Raw genomic sequence first — 19,933 nt, forward strand, 5'->3', positions numbered from 1 at the left:
TTTGACCCTTTTTCTTTCACTAAAAAGGGCATAACGTGGCCTAGCCTTATTGAATCGAAGCGTGTAATAGTTCCTAGGAAATCTAACAAGCATATCTACGACTTCCATGGTTTATTTTAAAATTTTCATAAACGGCCAAAATGGGGGTTAAGTGAATTTCCTTGTTAATTTACGGATTTCACTCGTTTTTGACCCTTTTTCTTTCACTAAAAAGGGCCTAAAGTGGCCTAGCCTTATTGAATCGAAGCGTGTAATAGTTCCTAGGAAATCTAACAAGCATATCTACGACTTCCATGGTTTATTTTAAAATATTCATAAACGGCCAAAATGGGGGTTAAGTGAATTTCCTTGTTAATTTACGGATTTCACTCATTTTTTTACCCTTTTTCTTTCACTAAAAAGAGAATAACGTGGCCTAGCCTTATTGAATCGAAGCATGTAATAGTTCCGAGGAAATCTATCAAGCATATCTACGACTTCCATGGTTTATTTCAAAACTTTCAAAAACGGCCAAAATGGGGGTTAAGTGAATTTCCTTGTTAATTTACGGATTTTACTCTTTTTGACCCTTTATCTTTCACTAAAAAGGGCACAACGTTGCCTAGCCTTATTGAATCGAAGCATGTAATAGTTCCTAGGAAATCTAACAAGCATATCTACGATTTCCATGGTATATTTTAAAATTTTAAAAAACAGCCGAAATGGGGGTTAAGTGAATTTTCTTGTTAATTTACGGATTTCACTCGTTTTTGACCCTTTTTCTTTCACTAAAAAGGGCATAAAGTGGCCTAGCCTTATTGAATCGAAGCGTGTTATAGTTCCTAGGAAATCTAACAAGCATATCTACGACTTCCATGGCTTATATTAAAATTTTCATAAACTGCCAAAATGGGGGATAAGTGAATTTCCTTGTTAATTTACGGATTTCACTCGTTTTTTTACCCGTTTTCTTTCACAAAAAAGGGCATAAAGTGGCCTAGCCTTGTTGAATCAAAGCTTGCAATAGTTCCTAGGAAATCTAACCAGCATATCTACGACTTCCATGATTAATTTTAGAGTTTTCAAAAACAGCCGAAGTGGGGGTTAAGTGAATTTCCTTGTTAATTTACAGATTTCACTCGTTTTAACCCTTTTTCTTTCACTAAAAAGGGCATAATGTGGCCTAGCCTTATTGAATCGAAGCATGTAATAGTTCCTAGGAAATCTAACAAGCATATCTACGACTTCCATGGTTGATTTTAGACTTTTCAAAATTGACCGAAAAGTGGTTAAGTGAATTTCCTTGTTAATTTACGGATTTTACTCTTTTTGACCCTTTTTTTTCACCAAAAAGGACATAGCGTGGCCTAGCCTTATTGAATCGAAGCATGTAATAGTTCCTAGGAAATCTAACAAGCATATCTACGACTTCCATGGTATATTTCAAAATTTTCAAAAACGGCCGAAATGGGGGTTAAGTGAATTTCCTTGTTAATTTACGGATTTCACTCGTTTTTGACCCTTTTTCTTTCACTAAAAAGGGCATAATGTGGCCTAGCCTTATTGAATCGAAGCATGTAATAGTTCCTAAGAAATCTAACAAGCATATCTACGACTTCCATGGTTGATTTTAGACTTTTCAAAATTGACCGAATGGGGGTTAAGTGAATTTCCTTGTTAATTTACGGATTTTACTCTTTTTGACCCTTTTTCTTTCACTAAAAAGGGCATAACGTGGCCTAGCCTTATTGAATCGAAGCGTGTAATAGTTCCTAGGAAATCTAACAAGCATATCTACGACTTCCATGGTTTATTTTTAAATTTTCATAAACGGCCAAAATGGGGGTTAAGTGAATTTCCTTGTTAATTTACGGATTTCACTCGTTTTTGACCCTTTTTCTTTCACTAAAAAGGGCATAAAGTGGCCTAGCCTTATTGAATCGAAGCGTGTAATAGTTCCTAGGAAATCTAACAAGCATATCTATGACTTCCATGGTTTATTTTAAAATTTTCATAAACGGCCAAAATGGGGGTTAAGTGAATTTCCTTGTTAATTTACGGATTTCACTCGTTTTTGACCCTTTTTCTTTCACTAAAAAGGGCATAAAGTGGCCTAGCCTTATTGAATCGAAGCGTGTTATAGTTCCTAGGAAATCTAACAAGCATATCTACGACTTCCATGGCTTATATTAAAATTTTCATAAACGGCCAAAATGGGGGATAAGTGAATTTCCTTGTTAATTTACGGATTTCACTCGTTTTTTTACCCTTTTTCTTTCACAAAAAAGGGCATAAAGTGGCCTAGCCTTATTGAATCAAAGCTTGCAATAGTTCCTAGGAAATCTAACCAGCATATCTACGACTTCCATGATTAATTTTAGAGGTTTCAAAAACAGCCGAAGTGGGGGTTAAGTGAATTTCCTTGTAAATTTACAGATTTCACTCGTTTTTAACCCTTTTACTTTCACTAAAAAGGGCATAATGTGGCCTAGCCTTATTGAATCGAAGCATGTAATAGTTCCTAGGAAATCTAACAAGCATATCTACGGCTTCCATGGTTGATTTTAGACTTTTCAAAATTGACTGAATGGTTGTTAAGTGAATTTCCTTGTTAATTTACGGATTTTACTCTTTTTGACCCTTTTTTTTCACCAAAAAGGACATAACGTGGCCTAGCCTTATTGAATCGAAGCATGTAATAGTTCCTAGGAAATCTAACAAGCATATCTACGACTTCCATGGTATATTTCAAAATTTTCAAAAACGGCCGAAATGGGGGTTAAGTGAATTTCCTTGTTAATTTACGGATTTCACTCGTTTTTGACCCTTTTTCTTTCACTAAAAAGGGCATAATGTGGCCTAGCCTTATTGAATCGAAGCATGTAATAGTTCCTAAGAAATCTAACAAGCATATCTACGACTTCCATGGTTGATTTTAGACTTTTCAAAATTGACCGAATGGGGGTTAAGTGAATTTCCTTGTTAATTTACGGATTTTTCTCTTTTTGACCCTTTTTCTTTCACTAAAAAGGGCATAACGTGGCCTAGCCTTATTGAATCGAAGCGTGTAATAGTTCCTAGGAAATCTAACAAGCATATCTACGACTTCCATGGTTTATTTTAAAATTTTCATAAACGGCCAAAATGGGGGTTAAGTGAATTTCCTTGTTAATTTACGGATTTCACTCGTTTTTGACCCTTTTTCTTTCACTAAAAAGGGCCTAAAGTGGCCTAGCCTTATTGAATCGAAGCGTGTAATAGTTCCTAGGAAATCTAACAAGCATATCTACGACTTCCATGGTTTATTTTAAAATATTCATAAACGGCCAAAATGGGGGTTAAGTGAATTTCCTTGTTAATTTACGGATTTCACTCATTTTTTTACCCTTTTTCTTTCACTAAAAAGAGAATAACGTGGCCTAGCCTTATTGAATCGAAGCATGTAATAGTTCCGAGGAAATCTATCAAGCATATCTACGACTTCCATGGTTTATTTCAAAACTTTCAAAAACGGCCAAAATGGGGGTTAAGTGAATTTCCTTGTTAATTTACGGATTTTACTCTTTTTGACCCTTTATCTTTCACTAAAAAGGGCACAACGTGGCCTAGCCTTATTGAATCGAAGCATGTAATAGTTCCTAGGAAATCTAACAAGCATATCTACGATTTCCATGGTATATTTTAAAATTTTAAAAAACAGCCGAAATGGGGGTTAAGTGAATTTTCTTGTTAATTTACGGATTTCACTCGTTTTTGACCCTTTTTCTTTCACTAAAAAGGGCATAAAGTGGCCTAGCCTTATTGAATCGAAGCGTGTTATAGTTCCTAGGAAATCTAACAAGCATATCTACGACTTCCATGGCTTATATTAAAATTTTCATAAACTGCCAAAATGGGGGATAAGTGAATTTCCTTGTTAATTTACGGATTTCACTCGTTTTTTTACCCTTTTTCTTTCACAAAAAAGGGCATAAAGTGGCCTAGCCTTGTTGAATCAAAGCTTGCAATAGTTCCTAGGAAATCTAACCAGCATATCTACGACTTCCATGATTAATTTTAGAGTTTTCAAAAACAGCCGAAGTGGGGGTTAAGTGAATTTCCTTGTTAATTTACAGATTTCACTCGTTTTTAACCCTTTTTCTTTCACTAAAAAGGGCATAATGTGGCCTAGCCTTATTGAATCGAAGCATGTAATAGTTCCTAGGAAATCTAACAAGCATATCTACGACTTCCATGGTTGATTTTAGACTTTTCAAAATTGACCGAAAAGTGGTTAAGTGAATTTCCTTGTTAATTTACGGATTTTACTCTTTTTGACCCTTTTTTTTCACCAAAAAGGACATAACGTGGCCTAGCCTTATTGAATCGAAGCATGTAATAGTTCCTAGGAAATCTAACAAGCAAATCTACGACTTCCATGGTATATTTCAAAATTTTCAAAAACGGCCGAAATGGGGGTTAAGTGAATTTCCTTGTTAATTTACGGATTTCACTCGTTTTTGACCCTTTTTCTTTCACTAAAAAGGGCATAATGTGGCCTAGCCTTATTGAATCGAAGCATGTAATAGTTCCTAAGAAATCTAACAAGCATATCTACGACTTCCATGGTTGATTTTAGACTTTTCAAAATTGACCGAATGGGGGTTAAGTGAATTTCCTTGTTAATTTACGGATTTTACTCTTTTTGACCCTTTTTCTTTCACTAAAAAGGGCATAACGTGGCCTAGCCTTATTGAATCGAAGCGTGTAATAGTTCCTAGGAAATCTAACAAGCATATCTACGACTTCCATGGTTTATTTTTAAATTTTCATAAACGGCCAAAATGGGGGTTAAGTGAATTTCCTTGTTAATTTACGGATTTCACTCGTTTTTGACCCTTTTTCTTTCACTAAAAAGGGCATAAAGTGGCCTAGCCTTATTGAATCGAAGCGTGTAATAGTTCCTAGGAAATCTAACAAGCATATCTATGACTTCCATGGTTTATTTTAAAATTTTCATAAACGGCCAAAATGGGGGTTAAGTGAATTTCCTTGTTAATTTACGGATTTCACTCATTTTTTTACCCTTTTTCATTCACTAAAAAGGGAATAACGTGGCCTAGCCTTATTGAATCGAAGCATGTAATAGTTCCGAGGAAATCTATCAAGCATATCTACGACTTCCATGGTTTATTTCAAAACTTTCAAAAACGGCCAAAATGGGGGTTAAGTGAATTTCCTTGTTAATTTACGGATTTTACTCTTTTTGACCCTTTATCTTTCACTAAAAAGGGCACAACGTGGCCTAGCCTTATTGAATCGAAGCGTGTTATAGTTCCTAGGAAATCTAACAAGCATATCTACGACTTCCATGGCTTATATTAAAATTTTCATAAACTGCCAAAATGGGGGATAAGTGAATTTCCTTGTTAATTTACGGATTTCACTCGTTTTTTTACCCTTTTTCTTTCACAAAAAAGGGCATAAAGTGGCCTAGCCTTATTGAATCAAAGCTTGCAATACTTCCTAGGAAATCTAACCAGCATATCTACGACTTCCATGATTAATTTTAGAGTTTTCAAAAACAGCCGAAGTGGGGGTTAAGTGAATTTCCTTGTTAATTTACAGATTTCACTCGTTTTTAACCCTTTTTCTTTCACTAAAAAGGGCATAATGTGGCCTAGCCTTATTGAATCGAAGCATGTAATAGTTCCTAGGAAATCTAACAAGCATATCTACGACTTCCATGGTTGATTTTAGACTTTTCAAAATTGACCAAATGGCGGTTAAGTGAATTTCCTTGTTAATTTACGGATTTTACTCTTTTTGACCCTTTTTTTTCACTAAAGAGGACATAACGTGGCCTAGCCTTATTGAATCGAAGCATGTAATAGTTCCTAGGAAATCTAACAAGCATATCTACTTCTTCCATGATATTTCAAAATTTTCAAAAACGGCCGAAATGGGGGTTAAGTGAATTTCCTTGTTAATTTACGGATTTCACTCGTTTTTGACCCTTTTTCTTTCACTAAAAAGGGCATAATGTGGCCTAGCCTTATTGAATCGAAGCATGTAATAGTTCCTAAGAAATCTAACAAGCATATCTACGACTTCCATGGTTGATTTTAGACTTTTCAAAATTGACCGAATGGGGGTTAAGTGAATTTCCTTGTTAATTTACGGATTTTACTCTTTTTGACCCTTTTTCTTTCACTAAAAAGGGCATAACGTGGCCTAGCCTTATTGAATCGAAGCGTGTAATAATTCCTAGGAAATCTAACAAGCATATCTACGACTTCCATGGTTTATTTTTAAATTTTCATAAACGGCCAAAATGGGGGTTAAGTGAATTTCCTTGTTAATTTACGGAATTCACTCGTTTTTGACCCTTTTTCTTTCACTAAAAAGGGCATAAAGTGGCCTAGCCTTATTGAATCGAAGCGTGTAATAGTTCCTAGGAAATCTAACAAGCATATCTACGACTTCCATGGTTTATTTTAAAATTTTCATAAACGGCCAAAATGGGGGTTAAGTGAATTTCCTTGTTAATTTACGGATTTCACTCATTTTTTACCCTTTTTCTTTCACTAAAAAGGGAATAACGTGGCCTAGCCTTATTGAATCGAAGCATGTAATAGTTCCGAGGAAATCTATCAAGCATATCTACGACTTCCATGGTTTATTTCAAAACTTTCAAAAATGGCCAAAATGGGGGTTAAGTGAATTTCCTTGTTAATTTACGGATTTTACTCTTTTTGACCCTTTATCTTTCACTAAAAAGGGCACAACGTGGCCTAGCCTTATTGAATCGAAGCATGTAATAGTTCCTAGGAAATCTAACAAGCATATCTACGATTTCCATGGTATATTTTAAAATTTTAAAAAACGGCCGAAATGGGGGTTAAGTGAATTTTCTTGTTAATTTACGGATTTCACTCGTTTTTGACCCTTTTTCTTTCACTAAAAAGGGCATAAAGTGGCCTAGCCTTATTGAATCGAAGCGTGTTATAGTTCCTAGGAAATCTAACAAGCATATCTACGACTTCCATGGCTTATATTAAATTTTTCATAAACTGCCAAAATGGGGGATAAGTGAATTTCCTTGTTAATTTACGGATTTCACTCGTTTTTTTACCCTTTTTCTTTCACAAAAAAGGGCATAAAGTGGCCTAGCCTTATTGAATCAAAGCTTGCAATAGTTCCTAGGAAATCTAACCAGCATATCTACGACTTCCATGATTAATTTTAGAGTTTTCAAAAACAGCCGAAGTGGGGGTTAAGTGAATTTCCTTGTTAATTTACAGATTTCACTCGTTTTTAACCCTTTTTCTTTCACTAAAAAGGGCATAATGTGGCCTAGCCTTTTTGAATCGAAGCTTGTAATAGTTCCTATGAAATCTAACAAGCATATCTACGACTTCCATGGTTGATTTTAGACTTTTCAAAATTGACCGAATGGTGGTTAAGTGAATTTCCTTGTTAATTTACGGATTTTACTCTTTTTGACCCTTTTTTTCACTAAAAAGGACATAACGTGGCCTAGCCTTATTGAATCGAAGCATGTAATAGTTTCTACGAAATCTAACAAGCATATCTACGACTTCCATGGTATATTTCAAAATTTTCAAAAACGGCCGAAATGGGGGTTAAGTGAATTTCCTTGTTAATTTACGGATTTCACTCGTTTTTGACCCTTTTTCTTTCACTAAAAAGGGCATAACGTGGCCTGGCCTTATTGAATCGAAGCGTGTAATAGTTCCTAGGAAATCTAACAAGCATATCTACGACTTCCATGGTTTATTTTAAAATTTTCATAAACGGCAAAAATGGGGGTTAAGTGAATTTCCTTGTTAATTTACGGATTTCACTCATTTTTTTTACCCTTTTTCTTTCACAAAAAAGGGCATAAAGTGGCCTAGTCTTATTGAATCGAAGATTGTAATAGTTCCTAGGAAATCTAACTAGCATATCTACGACTTCCATGATTAATTTTAGAGTTTTCAAAAACAGCCGAAGTGGGGGTTAAGTGAATTTCCTTGTTAATTTACAGATTTCACTCGTTTTTAACCCTTTTTCTTTCACTAAAAAGGGAATAACGTGGCCTAGCTTATTGAATCGAAGCATGGAATAGTTCCTAGGAAATCTAACAAGCATAACTACGACTTCCATGGTTGATTTTAGACTTTTCAAAATTGACCGAATGGGGGTTAAGTGAATTTCCTTGTTAATTTACGGATTTTACTCTTTTTGACCCTTTTTCATTCACTAAAAAGGGCATAAAGTGGCCTAGCCTTATTATATCGAAGCATGCAATAGTTCCTAGGAAATCTAACAAGCATATCTACGACTTCCATGGTTGATTTTAGTGTTTTCAAAAATGGCCGAAATGGGGGTTAAGTGAATTTCCTTGTTAATTTACGTATTTTAATCGTTTTTGACCTTTTTCATTCACTAAAAAGGGCATAAAGTGGCCTAGCCTTATTGAATCGAAGCATGTAATAGTTCCTAGGAAATCTAACAAGCATATCTACGACTTCCCTGGTATATTTTAAAATTTTCAAAAACGGCCAAAATGGGGGTTAAGTGATTTTCCTTGTTAATTTACGGATTTTACTCTTTTTGACCCTTTTTCTTTCACTAAAAAGGGCATAACATGGCCTAGCCTTATTGAATCGAAGTATGTAATAGTTCCTAGGAAATCTAACAAGCATATCTACTACTTCCATGGTTTATTTTTAAATTTTTAAAAACGGCCAAAATGGGGGTTAAGTGAATTTCCTTGTTAAGTTACGGATTTCACTCGTTTTTGACCCTTTTTCTTTCACTAAAAAGGGCATAAAGTGGCCTAGCCTTATTGAATCGAAGCATGCAATAGTTCCTAGGAAATCTAACAAGCATATCTACGACTTCCATGATTGATTTTTGTGTTTTCAAAAATGGCCGAAATGGGGGTTAAGTGAATTTCCTTGTTAATTTACGTATTTTAATCGTTTTTGACCTTTTTCATTCACTAAAAAGGGCATAAAGTGGCATAGCCTTATTGAATTGAAGCATGTAATAGTTCCTAGGAAATCTAACAAGCATATCTACGACTTCCATGGTATATTTTAAAATTTTCAAAAACGGCCAAAATGGGGGTTAAGTGAATTTCCTTGTTAATTTACGGATTTTACTCTTTTTGACCCTTTTTCTTTCACTAAAAAGGGCATAACATGGCCTAGCCTTATTGAATCGAAGTATGTCGTAGTTCCTAGGAAATCTAGCAAGCATATCTACGACTTCCATGGTTTATTTTAAAATTTTCAAAAACGGCCAAAATGGGGGTTAAGTGAATTTCCTTGTTAATTTACGGATTTCACTTGTTTTTGACCTTTTTTCTTTCACAAAAAAAGGGCATAAAGTGGCCTAGCCTTATTGAATCGAAGCATGCAATAGTTCCTAGGAAATCTAACTAGCGTATCTACGACTTCCATAGTTGATTTTAGAGTTTTTAAAAACGGCCGAAGTGGGGGTTAAGTGAATTTCCATGTTAATTTACAGATTTCACTCGTTTTTAACCCTTTTTCTTTCACTAAAAAGGGAATAACGTCGCCTAGCCTTATGGAATCGAAGCATGGAATAGTTCCTAGGAAATCTAACAAGCATAACTACGACTTCCATGGTTGATTTTAGACTTTTCAAAATTGACCGAATGGGGGTTAAGTGATTTTCCTTGTTAATTTACGGATTTTACTCTTTTTGACCCTTTTTCATTCACTAAAAAGGGCATAAAGTGGCCTAGCCTTATTGAATCGAAGCATCTAATAGTTCATAGGAAATCTAACAAGCATATCTACGACTTCCTTGGTTTATTTTAAAATTTTCAAAAACGGGCAAAATGGGGGTTAAGTGAATTTCCTTGTTAATTTACGGATTTCACTCGTTTTTGACCCTTTTTCTTTCACTAAAAAGGGCATAAAGTGGCCTAGCCTTATTGAATCGAAGCATGCAATAGTTCCTAGGAAATCTAACAAGCATATCTACGACTTCCATGATTGATTTTTGTGTTTTCAAAAATGGCCGAAATGGGGGTTAAGTGAATTTCCTTGTTAATTTACGTATTTTAATCGTTTTTGACCTTTTTCATTCACTAAAAAGGGCATAAAGTGGCCTAGCCTTATTGAATTGAAGCATGTAATAGTTCCTAGGAAATCTAACAAGCATATCTACGACTTCCATGGTATATTTTAAAATTTTCAAAAACGGCCAAAATGGGGGTTAAGTGAATTTCCTTGTTAATTTACGGATTTTACTCTTTTTGACCCTTTTTCTTTCACTAAAAAGGGCATAACATGGCCTAGCCTTATTGAATCGAAGTATGTCGTAGTTCCTAGGAAATCTAGCAAGCATATCTACGACTTCCATGGTTTATTTTAAAATTTTCAAAAACGGCCAAAATGGGGGTTAAGTGAATTTCCTTGTTAAGTTACAGATTTCACTCGTTTTTGACCTTTTTTCTTTCACAAAAAAAGGGCATAAAGTGGCCTAGCCTTATTGAATCGAAGCATGTAATAGTTCCTAGGAAATCTAACTAGTGTATCTACGACTTCCATAGTTGATTTTAGAGTTTTTAAAAACGGCCGAAGTGGGGGTTAAGTGAATTTCCATGTTAATTTACAGATTTCACTCGTTTTTAACCCTTTTTCTTTCACTAAAAAGGGAATAACGTGGCCTAGCCTTATGGAATCGAAGCATGGAATAGTTCCTAGGAAATCTAACAAGCATAACTACGACTTCCATGGTTGATTTTAGACTTTTCAAAATTGACCGAATGGGGGTTAAGTGATTTTCCTTGTTAATTTACGGATTTTACTCTTTTTGACCCTTTTTCATTCACTAAAAAGGGCATAAAGTGGCCTAGCCTTATTGAATCGAAGCATCTAATAGTTCATAGGAAATCTAACAAGCATATCTACGACTTCCTTGGTTTATTTTAAAATTTTCAAAAACGGGCAAAATGGGGGTTAAGTGAATTTCCTTGTTAATTTACGTATTTTAATCGTTTTTGACCTTTTTCATTCACTAAAAAGGGCATAAAGTGGCCTAGCCTTATTGAATTGAAGCATGTAATAGTTCCTAGGAAATCTAACAAGCATATCTACGACTTCCATGGTATATTTTAAAATTTTCAAAAACGGCCAAAATGGGGGTTAAGTGAATTTCCTTGTTAATTTACGGATTTTACTCTTTTTGACCCTTTTTCTTTCACTAAAAAGGGCATAACATGGCCTAGCCTTATTGAATCGAAGTATGTCGTAGTTCCTAGGAAATCTTGCAAGCATATCTACGACTTCCATGGTTTATTTTAAAATTTTCAAAAACGGCCAAAATGGGGGTTAAGTGAATTTCCTTGTTAATTTACGGATTTTACTCTTTTTGACCCTTTTTCTTTCACTAAAAAGGGCATAACATGGCCTAGCCTTATTGAATCGAAGTATGTCGTAGTTCCTAGGAAATCTAGCAAGCATATCTACGACTTCCATGGTTTATTTTAAAATTTTCAAAAACGGCCAAAATGGGGGTTAAGTGAATTTCCTTGTTAAGTTACGGATTTCACTCGTTTTTGACCTTTTTTCTTTCACAAAAAAAGGGCATAAAGTGGCCTAGCCTTATTGAATCGAAGCATGTAATAGTTCCTAGGAAATCTAACTAGTGTATCTACGACTTCCATAGTTGATTTTAGAGTTTTTAAAAACGGCCGAAGTGGGGGTTAAGTGAATTTCCATGTTAATTTACAGATTTCACTCGTTTTTAACCCTTTTTCTTTCACTAAAAAGGGAATAACGTGGCCTAGCCTTATGGAATCGAAGCATGGAATAGTTCCTAGGAAATCTAACAAGCATAACTACGACTTCCATGGTTGATTTTAGACTTTTCAAAATTGACCGAATGGGGGTTAAGTGATTTTCCTTGTTAATTTACGGATTTTACTCTTTTTGACCCTTTTTCATTCACTAAAAAGGGCATAAAGTGGCCTAGCCTTATTGAATCGAAGCATCTAATAGTTCATAGGAAATCTAACAAGCATATCTACGACTTCCTTGGTTTATTTTAAAATTTTCAAAAACGGGCAAAATGGGGGTTAAGTGAATTTCCTTGTTAATTTACGGATTTCACTCGTTTTTGACCCTTTTTCTTTCACTAAAAAGGGCATAAAGTGGCCTAGCCTTATTGAATCGAAGCATGCAATAGTTCCTAGGAAATCTAACAAGCATATCTACGACTTCCATGATTGATTTTTGTGTTTTCAAAAATGGCCGAAATGGGGGTTAAGTGAATTTCCTTGTTAATTTACGTATTTTAATCGTTTTTGACCTTTTTCATTCACTAAAAAGGGCATAAAGTGGCCTAGCCTTATTGAATTGAAGCATGTAATAGTTCCTAGGAAATCTAACAAGCATATCTACGACTTCCATGGTATATTTTAAAATTTTCAAAAACGGCCAAAATGGGGGTTAAGTGAATTTCCTTGTTAATTTACGGATTTTACTCTTTTTGACCCTTTTTCTTTCACTAAAAAGGGCATAACATGGCCTAGCCTTATTGAATCGAAGTATGTCGTAGTTCCTAGGAAATCTTGCAAGCATATCTACGACTTCCATGGTTTATTTTAAAATTTTCAAAAACGGCCAAAATGGGGGTTAAGTGAATTTCCTTGTTAATTTACGGATTTCACTCGTTTTTGACCTTTTTTCTTTCACAAAAAAAGGGCATAAAGTGGCCTAGCCTTATTGAATCGAAGCATGTAATAGTTCCTAGGAAATCTAACTAGTGTATCTACGACTTCCATAGTTGATTTTAGAGTTTTTAAAAACGGCCGAAGTGCGGTTTAAGTGAATTTCCATGTTAATTTACAGATTTCACTCGTTTTTAACCCTTTTTCTTTCACTAAAAAGGGAATAACGTGGCCTAGCCTTATGGAATCGAAGCATGGAATAGTTCCTAGGAAATCTAACAAGCATAACTACGACTTCCATGGTTGATTTTAGACTTTTCAAAATTGACCGAATGGGGGTTAAGTGATTTTCCTTGTTAATTTACGGATTTTACTCTTTTTGACCCTTTTTCATTCACTAAAAAGGGCATAAAGTGGCCTAGCCTTATTGAATCGAAGCATCTAATAGTTCATAGGAAATCTAACAAGCATATCTACGACTTCCTTGGTTTATTTTAAAATTTTCAAAAACGGGCAAAATGGGGGTTAAGTGAATTTCCTTGTTAATTTACGGATTTCACTCGTTTTTGACCCTTTTTCTTTCACTAAAAAGGGCATAAAGTGGCCTAGCCTTATTGAATCGAAGCATGCAATAGTTCCTAGGAAATCTAACAAGCATATCTACGACTTCCATGATTGATTTTTGTGTTTTCAAAAATGGCCGAAATGGGGGTTAAGTGAATTTCCTTGTTAATTTACGTATTTTAATCGTTTTTGACCTTTTTCATTCACTAAAAAGGGCATAAAGTGGCCTAGCCTTATTGAATTGAAGCATGTAATAGTTCCTAGGAAATCTAACAAGCATATCTACGACTTCCATGGTATATTTTAAAATTTTCAAAAACGGCCAAAATGGGGGTTAAGTGAATTTCCTTGTTAATTTACGGATTTTACTCTTTTTGACCCTTTTTCTTTCACTAAAAAGGGCATAACATGGCCTAGCCTTATTGAATCGAAGTATGTCGTAGTTCCTAGGAAATCTTGCAAGCATATCTACGACTTCCATGGTTTATTTTAAAATTTTCAAAAACGGCCAAAATGGGGGTTAAGTGAATTTCCTTGTTAATTTACGGATTTCACTCGTTTTTGACCTTTTTTCTTTCACAAAAAAAGGGCATAAAGTGGCCTAGCCTTATTGAATCGAAGCATGTAATAGTTCCTAGGAAATCTAACTAGTGTATCTACGACTTCCATAGTTGATTTTAGAGTTTTTAAAAACGGCCGAAGTGGGGGTTAAGTGAATTTCCATGTTAATTTACAGATTTCACTCGTTTTTAACCCTTTTTCTTTCACTAAAAAGGGAATAACGTGGCCTAGCCTTATGGAATCGAAGCATGGAATAGTTCCTAGGAAATCTAACAAGCATAACTACGACTTCCATGGTTGATTTTAGACTTTTCAAAATTGACCGAATGGGGGTTAAGTGATTTTCCTTGTTAATTTACGGATTTTACTCTTTTTGACCCTTTTTCATTCACTAAAAAGGGCATAAAGTGGCCTAGCCTTATTGAATCGAAGCATGCAATAGTTCCTAGTAAATCTAACAAGCATATCTACGACTTCCATGGTTGATTTTAGTGTTTTCAAAAACGGCCGAAATGGGGGTTAACTGAATTTCCTTGTTAATTTACGTATTTTAATCGTTTTTGACCCTTTTTCATTCATTAAAAAGGGCATAAAGTGGCGTAGCCTTATTGAATCGAAGCATGTAATAGTTCATAGGAAATCTAACAAGCATATCTACGACTTCCTTGGTTTATTTTAAAATTTTCAAAAACGGCCAAAATGGGGGTTAAGTGAATTTCCTTGTTAATTTACGGATTTCACTCGTTTTTGACCCTTTTTCTTTCACTAAAAAGGGCATAAGGTGGCCTAGCCTTATTGAATCGAAGCATGCAATAGTTCCTAGTAAATCTAACAAGCATATCTACGACTTCCATGGTTGATTTTAGTGTTTTCAAAAACGGCCGAAATGGGGGTTAACTGAATTTCCTTGTTAATTTACGTATTTTAATCGTTTTTGACCCTTTTTCATTCATTAAAAAGGGCATAAAGTGGCGTAGCCTTATTGAATCGAAGCATGTAATAGTTCCTAGGAAATCTAACAAGCATATCTACGACTTCCATGGTTTATTTTAAAATTTTCAAAACGGCCAAAATGGGGGTTAAGTGAATTTCCATGTTAATATACGGATTTCACTCGTTTTTGACCCTTTTTCTTTCAGTAAAAAGGGCATAAAGTAGCCTAGCCTTATTGAATCGAAGCATGTAATAGTTCCTAGGAAATCTAACTAGAATATCTACGACTTCTATCTTTTATTTTAGAATTTTCATAAACGGCCAAAATGGGGGTTAAGTGAATTTCCTTGTTAATTTACGGATTTTACTCTTTTTGACCCTTTTTCATTCACTAAAAATGGCATAAAGTGGCCTAGCCTTATTGAATCGAAGCATGTAATAGTTCCTAGGAAATCTAACAAGCTTATCAATGACTTCCATGGTTTATTTTAAAATTTTCAAAAACGGCCAAAATGGCGGTTAAGTGAATTTCCTTGTTAATTTACGGATTTCACTCGTTTTTGACCCTTTTTCTTTCACTAAAAAGGACATAAAATGGCCTAGCCTTATTGAAGGGAAGCATGCAATAGTTCCTAGGAAATCTAACAAGCATATCTACGACTTCCATGGTTGATTTTAGTGTTTTCAAAAACGGCCGAAATGGGGGTTAAGTAAATTTCCTAGTTAATTTACGTATTTTAATCGTTTTTGACCCTTTTTCATTCACTAAAAAGGGCATAAAGTGGCCTAGCCTTATTATATCGAAGCATGTAATAGTTCCTAGGAAATCTAACAAGCATATCTACGACTTCCATGGTTTATTTTAAAATTTTTAAAAACGGCCAAAATGGGGGTTAAGTGAATCTCCTTGTTAATTTACGGATTTCACTCGTTTTTGACCCTTTTTCTTTCACTAAAAAGGGCATAAAGTGGCCTAGCCTTATTGAATCGAAGCATGCAATAGTTCCTAGGAAATCTAACAAGCATATCTACGACTTCCATGGTTGATTTTAGTGTTTTCAAAAATGGCCGAAATGGGGGTTAAGTGAATTTCCTTGTTAATTTACGTATTTTAATCGTTATTGACCTTTTTCTTTCACAAAAAAGGGCATAAAGTGGCTAGCCTTATTGAATCGTAGCAAGTAATAGTTCCTATGAAGTATAACTAGCATATCTACGACTTCCATGGTTGATTTTAGAGTTTTCAAAAATGGCCAAAGTGTGGGTTTAATTTGCTTGTTAATTTACGGATTTCACTCGTTTTTGACCCTTTTTCTTTAACTAAATAGGACATAAAGTGACCTAGCCTTATTGAATCGAAGCATGGAATAGTTCCTAGGAAATCTAACAAGCATATCTACGACTTCCATGGTTAATTTTAGAGTTTTCAAAACGGCCGAAATGGGGGTTAAGTGAATTTCCTTTTTAATTTACAGATTTCACTCGTTTTTAACCCTTTTTTCTTTCACTAAAAAGGGCATAACGTGGCCTAGCCTTATTGAATTGAAGCATGTAATAGTTCATAGGAAATATAACTAGAATATCTACGACTACTATGGTTTATGTTAGAATTTTCATAAACGGCTAAAATGGGGGTTAAGTGAATTTCCTTGTTAATTTACGTATTTTACTCGTTTTTGACCATTTTTCATTCACTAAAAAGGGCGTAAAGTGGCCTAGCCTTATTGAATCGAAGCATGTAATAGTTCCTAGGAAATCTAACAAGCATATCTACGACTTCCATGGTATATTTTAAAATTTCCAAAAACGGCCGAAAAGGGATTTTAGTGAATTTCCTTGTTAATTTACGGATTTCACTCGTTTTTGACCCTTTTTCTTTAACTAAAAAGGGCATAAAGTGGTCTAGCCTTATTGAATCGAAGCATGTAATAGTTCCTAGGAAATCTAACAAGCATATCTACGACTTCCATGGTTGATTTTAGAGTTTTCAAAAAGGGCCGAAATGGGGGTTAAGTGAATTTCCTTTTTAATTTACGGATTTCACTCGTTTTTAACCCTTTTTCTTTCACTAAAAAGGGCATAACGTGGCCTAGCCTTATTGAATCGAAGCATGTAATAGTTCCTAGGAAATCTAACAAGCATATCTACGACTTCTATGGTTTATTTTAAAATTTTCAAAACGGCCGAAATGGGGGTTAAGTGAATTTCCTTTTTAATTTACAGATTTCACTCGTTTTTAACCCTTTTTTCTTTCACTAAAAAGGGCATAAAGTGGCCTAGCCTTATTGAATCGAAGCATGTAATAGTTCCTAGGAAATCTAACAAGCATATCTACGACTTCCATTGTATATTTTAAAATTTTCAAAAACGGCCGAAAAGGGATTTTAGTGAATTTCCTTGTTAATTTACGGATTTCACTCGTTTTTGACCCTTTTTCTTTAACTAAAAAGGGCATAAAGTGGCCTAGCCTTATTGAATCGAAGCATGTAATAGTTCCTAGGAAATCTAACAAGCATATCTACGACTTCCATGGTTGATTTTAGAGTTTTCAAAAACGGCCGAAATGGGGGTTAAGTGAATTTCCTTTTTAATTTACGGATTTCACTCGTTTTTAACCCTTTTTCTTTCACTAAAAAGGGCATAACGTGGCCTAGCCTTATTGAATCGAAGCATGTAATAGTTCCTAGGAAATCTAACAAGCATATCTACGACTTGCATGGTTGATTTTAGAGTTTTCAAAAACGGCCGAAATGGGGGTTAAGTGAATTTCCTTTTTAATTTACGGATTTCACTCGTTTTTAACCCTTTTTCTTTCACTAAAAAGGGCATAACGTGGCCTAGCCTTATTGAATCGAAGCATGCAATAGTTCCTAGGAAATCTAACAAGCATATCTACGACTTCCATGGTTGATTTTAGTGTTTTCAAAAATGGCCGAAATGGGGGTTAAGTGAATTTCCTTGTTAATTTACGTATTTTAATCGTTATTGACCTTTTTCTTTCACAAAAAAGGGCATAAAGTGGCCTAGCCTTATTGAATCGTAGCAAGTAATAGTTCCTATGAAGTATAACTAGCATATCTACGACTTCCATGGTTGATTTTAGAGTTCTCAAAAATGGCCGAAGTGTGGGTTTAATTTTCTTGTTAATTTACGGATTTCACTCGTTTTTGACCCTTTTTCTTTAACTAAATAGGACATAAAGTGACCTAGCCTTATTGAATCGAAGCATGGAATAGTTCCTAGGAAATCTAACAAGCATATCTACGACTTCCATGGTTAATTTTAGAGTTTTCAAAACGGCCGAAATGGGGGTTAAGTGAATTTCCTTTTTAATTTACAGATTTCACTCGTTTTTAACCCTTTTTTCTTTCACTAAAAAGGGCATAACGTGGCCTAGCCTTATTGAATTGAAGCATGTAATAGTTCATAGGAAATATAACTAGAATATCTACGACTACTATGGTTTATGTTAGAATTTTCATAAACGGCTAAAATGGGGGTTAAGTGAATTTCCTTGTTAATTTACGTATTTTACTCGTTTTTGACCATTTTTCATTCACTAAAAAGGGCGTAAAGTGGCCTAGCCTTATTGAATCGAAGCATGTAATAGTTCCTAGGAAATCTAACAATCATATCTACGACTTCCATGGTATATTTTAAAATTTCCAAAAACGGCCGAAAAGGGATTTTAGTGAATTTCCTTGTTAATTTACGGATTTCACTCGTTTTTGACCCTTTTTCTTTAACTAAAAAGGGCATAAAGTGGTCTAGCCTTATTGAATCGAAGCATGTAATAGTTCCTAGGAAATCTAACAAGCATATCTACGACTTCCATGGTTGATTTTAGAGTTTTCAAAAACGGCCGAAATGGGGGTTAAGTGAATTTCCTTTTTAATTTACGGATTTCACTCGTTTTTAACCCTTTTTCTTTCACTAAAAAGGGCATAACGTGGCCTAGCCTTATTGAATCGAAGCATGTAATAGTTCCTAGGAAATCTAACAAGCATATCTACGACTTCTATGGTTTATTTTAAAATTTTCAAAACGGCCGAAATGGGGGTTAAGTGAATTTCCTTTTTAATTTACAGATTTCACTCGTTTTTAACCCTTTTTTCTTTCACTAAAAAGGGCATAAAGTGGCCTAGCCTTATTGAATCGAAGCATGTAATAGTTCCTAGGAAATCTAACAAGCATATCTACGACTTCCATTGTATATTTTAAAATTTTCAAAAACGGCCGAAAAGGGATTTTAGTGAATTTCCTTGTTAATTTACGGATTTCACTCGTTTTTGACCCTTTTTCTTTAACTAAAAAGGGCATAAAGTGGCCTAGCCTTATTGAATCGAAGCATGTAATAGTTCCTAGGAAATCTAACAAGCATATCTACGACTTCCATGGTTGATTTTAGAGTTTTCAAAAACGGCCGAAATGGGGGTTAAGTGAATTTCCTTTTTAATTTACGGATTTCACTCGTTTTTAACCCTTTTTCTTTCACTAAAAAGGGCATAACGTGGCCTAGCCTTATTGAATCGAAGCATGTAATAGTTCCTAGGAAATCTAACAAGCATATCTACGACTTGCATGGTTGATTTTAGAGTTTTCAAAAACGGCCGAAATGGGGGTTAAGTGAATTTCCTTTTTAATTTACGGATTTCACTCGTTTTTAACCCTTTTTCTTTCACTAAAAAGGGCATAACGTGGCCTAGCCTTATTGAATCGAAGCATGCAATAGTTCCTAGGAAATCTAACAAGCATATCTACGACTTCCATGGTTGATTTTAGTGTTTTCAAAAATGGCCGAAATGGGGGTTAAGTGAATTTCCTTGTTAATTTACGTATTTTAATCGTTATTGACCTTTTTCTTTCACAAAAAAGGGCATAAAGTGGCCTAGCCTTATTGAATCGTAGCAAGTAATAGTTCCTATGAAGTATAACTAGCATATCTACGACTTCCATGGTTGATTTTAGAGTTCTCAAAAATGGCCGAAGTGTGGGTTTAATTTTCTTGTTAATTTACGGATTTCACTCGTTTTTGACCCTTTTTCTTTAACTAAATAGGACATAAAGTGACCTAGCCTTATTGAATCGAAGCATGTAATAGTTCCTAGGAAATCTAACAAGCATATCTACGACTTCCATGGTTAATTTTAGAGTTTTCAAAACGGCCGAAATGGGGGTTAAGTGAATTTCCTTTTTAATTTA

The sequence above is a fragment of the Medicago sativa genome, chromosome 2, assembly GCF_051527215.1.
Source record: "Medicago sativa cultivar Bolivia chromosome 2, Bolivia_mono, whole genome shotgun sequence".
In the NCBI taxonomy this organism is placed as follows: Eukaryota; Viridiplantae; Streptophyta; class Magnoliopsida; order Fabales; family Fabaceae; genus Medicago; species Medicago sativa.